This window comes from Mytilus californianus, unplaced genomic scaffold (assembly GCF_021869535.1).
Source record: "Mytilus californianus isolate M0D057914Y unplaced genomic scaffold, xbMytCali1.0.p SCAF_8, whole genome shotgun sequence".
In the NCBI taxonomy this organism is placed as follows: domain Eukaryota; kingdom Metazoa; phylum Mollusca; class Bivalvia; order Mytilida; family Mytilidae; genus Mytilus; species Mytilus californianus.
Window position 1 is genome coordinate 106,875,566 of NW_026262734.1, and position 6,000 is coordinate 106,881,565.

Here is a 6,000-nt window from a genome sequence, read left to right on the forward strand (position 1 = left end):
TTTGTTTCTTATGGTTTATGGTATGCTTTTACAACAATGCCCCATGTTTAGGCAGAGGTGAGCGCTTACAAATATGTTAAATCCTATCACATTCTTAATATCAGGTGCCTGTAATCTATTGGTTGTCGCTTACTCTATCCGTGTTATACCAATGGTATAAGGTTGTTTGAGGATTATTCTGAACTGTTTAACATACGTTGTTTGATTTATCTTTTATAATATCGATTTTAAGAGAGAAAAATGTAAGAACAATACGAAAAATGGGTACTTAAAACACGTATTGCATTGCTGTCTTAATGTCGTATGCCAAATAGTTACTTTAGCAGTATACGTAAAGATTGATGCATATATTACAGTACATTTGTATAATTAGGGATGACAGGTGGTGTGTTTAAGGTTTGCGCTGCGTCGGATAGAAATCGACCTTATGCAAGTGCACGTAAACATGTACATGTACATGTATAAGACTTTGATTGGTGTTGAAATATTCAATTACGAAATAAAATATAAATTTTGGTCTGTTTTGTAGGGTTCTTATAACAACTCAATTTTCAAATAGTTACAGACTTTCAGTACAGATGTTTTCAACCCAAAATAGGTAAACAGATGTATTGATATTCATTTGCATAAGGTCGATTTCTATCCGACGCATCTCAATTATAATGACTAAAGTTTTCAGAAATCATGAATAATCACTAGAAAAAGCAGTCAGGTATTATACATATTAACTGGAGAGAAGATATTTTTTAATAAAGAAAATGAATGCGAGTTAAACACATTATTGTATAAAAACTTATAATAAAACACCATATTCTATTTTTAATAAATCTAAATTGAATTTTTTGTTCACGCATCGTTGTAAATATAACGGAATTTGATAAGACTGTCGTACAAGTGAGAGGTTGAGCGCTATAAAACCAGGTTCAATCCACCATTTTCTACATTTGAAAATGCCTGTACCAAGTCAGGAATATGACAGTTGTTGTCCATTCGTTTGATGTGTTTTGTCATTTGATTTTGCCATGTGATTAGGGACTTTCCGATTGAATTTTCCTCGGAGTTCAGTATTTTTTGTGATTTTACTTTTTTTTTTTAATGATATCTAGTATTGAATGATATCTAGTATTGAATGATATCTAGTATTGAATGATATCTAGTATTGAATGATATCTAGTATTGAATGATATCTAGTATTGAATGATATTTAGTATTGAATGATATCTAGTATTGAATGATATCTAGTATTGAATGATATCTAGTATTGCACATTTGTCCTGGTTTTCGACATGCACATCACTTCGATTCATATTATAGTTTTAGCCACAAAATTAAACATCTACATAAAAAAATACGTTTTTTTCACATACTGATTTTTTGAAACATCTACTATGTCAAGGTGCCAAAAAAGTGATATACTACCACAAATTTATTTCTTGTGTGTGATCAGCAAAAACATAACATGTTACGTAAACAAACGATAATCCTTTTTCAATCTTTTCATGGATGATATCATATTTTTGGGGTCACCTTTTCCCCAACCAACTTGTTGAATCGGCATCAACATATCACAGCCAATGTCGGCCTCGTCCACGATTTTGTTCGAAATGTCAATCATGCTTCACGTCTCTGTTTCTATTCATTGAGTTACGTTAGCCCTTCCTGCAGATTAGAATGTTTTTTTGTTGGAACACAGAAAACATAAAACAGATGTTCCATAACCTTCATTTGTTTTACTGCAATACACTATGAATTTATGAATGTGCATTTGACGCTGATTCTTAGCAAACGATACATTCAGTGGTTGTCGTTTGTTGCTGTACATCATATTTGTTTTTCTTTCATTATTTTGTACATAAATCAGGCCGTTAGTTTTGTCGTTTGAATTGTTTTACATTTGTCATTTCGGGGCCCTTTATAGCTGACTATGCGGTATGGGCTTTGGTGAAGGCCGTACGGTGACCTATAGTTGTCAATTTTTGTGTCATTTGGTCTCTGGTGAAGAGTTGTCTCTTTGGCAATCATACCGCATCTTCTTATTTTTATATGTACAGATATCACTATCAATATCAATTTAATATTTGTTTATGAGTTAATGTGATTCAATATAATTCTAAAACATATCACTGAAAAACATTGTTGATATAAAAATTTGACAATTGGATAGGGAATATCAACGGTTCACTACAAATTTCAAAGGATAAGAAATATAGATGATTTATTTGTCTATACTTTATTTACTTTCATTTAACCTACGATCTTCGTATTATTGATAATCCTGAATTCATATCAGGGAATCTGTAGAATTGTGATTAGAATTGTCAGAGATTATGTAAAATCACTGGTCATTTTCAAGGATTATATATATCATAACTAATAGTTTTAGTGATTATGCATAATCCCTGATGTTTACATAATCCCTAATTATACAAATTCAATGTAACACATTTACATCATTTTATTATTCAATAATGATAAAACAGGAAATAAACGCTTTATTGAGTTTGATAACAGTGTCGCTAGTTTGTAAAAACCTAGGTAAAGGTAAACGGAAATTTATCTAAAACCAGAATATCGTGTTTCATTTAAATTATGTATACTTTATATATATATACACATACATATCTATTTGCTTACTTCCGCATTGCAGAAAAATCTACCATACACCTGCTTCTGGCAAATTGGTTCGTGGGTCTATGGTCTAGTTAAAATATTTGTATTTATCTCTTATTTAAGAAAGAAGTCGGCAATTTTGTATCCAATTGCATAATAATCCCTTAAGGGTTTGAAAATGTTTCAAAATACATTTTGAAGTATGACGTCGGCTACTTAAACCAGTTATTATTATGACAATAGTCTGACATCGGCTACTTAAACCAGTTATTATTATGACAATAGTCTGACACCGGCTACTTAAACCAGTTATTATTATGACAATAGTCTGACACCGGCTACTTAAACCAGTTATTATTATGACAATAGTCTGACGTCGGCTACTCAAACCAGTTATTATTATGACAAGTTTGACACCGGCTACTTAAACCAGTTATTATTATGACAATAGTCTGACACCGGCTACTTAAACCAGTTATTATTATGACAATAGTCTGACGTCGGCTACTCAAACCAGTTATTATTATGACAAGTTTGACACCGGCTACTTAAACCACTTATTATTATGACAATAGTCTGACGTCGGCTTCTTAAACCAGTTATTATTATGACAATAGTCTTACACCGGCTACTTTTACCAATCTCGATCTAAATAGTGATCTAAGCCTTTTTATGTAAATAACATTAACGGTACCAATTGAATAGCACCAGATGCGCATTCAGGCAATTAATGTCTTTTAAGTGATGCTCGAGACTAATATATTTGAAAGTCCAAAACCTTATACAACTGATCAAGAGCTGATAAAACCAAAATGGAACAAAAGTAAATCCAAACCCGGACATAGAATCAGAGCTATGCATGAGTTAAAGTCATTCCTTCATTAAAATGATTTCGAAATTTTACAACAAATGCAAAACAAGGGAAATTACCAAGGAATATTCAAACTCATGGGTCAAAAACAACCTGACAATAAAATGACAATAAACGAAAAACGACTAAAAAACAAACAACAGTACACAAAACCCTAATAGAAAACTAAATTCTGAGCAACACGAACTCTACCAAAAATCGGGAGTAATATTAGGTGTCTCAAAGCCTGAATCTCTAAGTAGTTTGTATAATATTTTCTGTTAATTAATTGGAAAAATTAACGTGTATGGTAGTTATACGATAGTCTCTATCTATCTCAATTCAAATTGTCTAAATTTGGGTCAATTAAATCATGTAAAAGAGAAGAATATGTAATTATCAATGATTTTGTTTCACTTGATTGTGTCGAATGCTTATTATCCCTTTAAGGTCAACTTCCACTTTTGTTTTCATCTGCAGCACTCGTTTAAATTGAACAGACAAGTTTGTTTCCATAATAATATTCTTCTGTCAATTTAAACGAAAGATAGGTCAACTTATGAAGATTATGTCTGAGTTTATATTAAATATTTAAATATAAATATACGGTCACAGGTGAATGGTGACTTCCGGGTTTATTAGGTATATGGACACGCGTTTTGTCATAAAAACTAAGATAAGATAAGATGTCTAATAATTTCACCATTTAATTTAAGGGTAGAAATGGGATAAAAGATTCAGTGTTCGGGAATCAATAATAAGTCAAAGCATCAACTTTGTTACATACCTTATGCTTGATTTCTAAATGGGTACACAAGTGTTACATTGTTATTTGTAGCAAGTACGTGTATGCATGTTTTTATTGTTGTGTTATCTTTTGCTGACTTTGAAGTAAAATTTTACATTTTTTCAATCACACCCTCAAATTAAAATAGCCTCACACTGGTGTCTGCTTAGTAATAATGGTCGCAACGAATATTGAAATAACCAATGATAAAGTCAACACTTTTTAGTGGTTATATGTAGTTTATTTAGTAAGAAAAATTTCGTTTGGATGTTCGAGATATTACAAAGCCATATCTAGTCTGAATGGGAATGTGTCATACTATGTCCAAACATGCAAACAATGCTTTGGGTTTTTTTTTACAAAAAGACTATTACCCAGCTTAACTCTACTTTCGATAGCTTCATACCTTTTACAAATCAAGATGTTAGGACATGATCGATTTTATTTTATAAATTCGAGAAACTGTTGGTCTATATGTAAAGATATCAATCACGCCAATTCTAAAAGAAGTTTTGAAATTGTTTTAAAGGGATTTCAAAGGCCTGGCTTTAATATAAAACTATTTATATAACTAAAAACAGTTACTATGAGAACAGGAAACAAAAGCTACATGAGAGTTTACAATAAACATCACTGCTGCATACCAAAGTAACTCTCTAAAACTGGAATTACAGAATATCAACACCGCAGCCAAAACTGTCTTTATTTGTTTGTTGTTTCTTTTCTATTTTTGGAAAAGAGGGGGGGGGGGATTTTATGAAACAAACATGTGTTATCTACCAGTTCTGTGATAGTGAATAGGAAATGAAGGTTTCAAAAATATTGAAAGACATTTACCCTGACATCATAAGCCAACGTCAAAGGTCGTGTATAAGATACATATCACACATCGTCTCGGGGTACCGCCTTGGTGTTTTCTTGCTCACCTTGAGTGTGGTAGGCAAAGTTTCGTGTCCTTGCCAAGTCAAAATAAGTGAATTTTAATAGTAACTGCTGCTTATCTAATAAGAACACGGCAGTAAGAGTAGGAGCAGAGACATGTCGGTCGAAGTCGAAATAATATGTCCGGGAAGGGTGAAATGTCTTCCTGTGGACTGTTACCTTGTGAACTAGAACTCAGCGTGTCGGTCTAGTATAACGTATGGTTCCTATTCATATCACATTAACGTGTTTTCGTCCTGAATATGCCTGAGTACGAAAAGAAAGTGTTTAAAGTTTAATGACAATGCCTTGTTTAAGGAAATTGATTTAACATTTAATTTTGAAAATTTGAAAAACTATTAATTTGGGCCTATAATCGTTTCTTTTTTTACACTCAATTACTTTGCACTGAATAAAATTTTAATTTTCTTGTCCTACAGTGCAACCTGTTGAATTCTTTGACTTCCAAGCTTTAAAGTGTTCATATGGTTTTACACTAGTCATATCTGGGGCCCTTTATAGCTTGGTGTTTGGTGTGAGCCAAGGCTCCGTGTTGAAGGTCGTACTTTGACCTATAATGGTTTACTTTTACAAATTGTGACTTGGATGGAGAGTTGTCTCATTGGCACTCATACCACAACTTCTTATATCTATATAGCTATGCAATCACTAATCAAAAACCAATGATTCCTAAAAAAGACAAATCGCAACGCCTGTTTTACAAATATTTGTCCAGAAACATACGAAAAACGGTTGTTTATCACTACAAATGGAAAATGTAAGAATAAAGACGTTCGTTTTGCATTAAAAAAAAAGTTTCAAGCGGACTCTA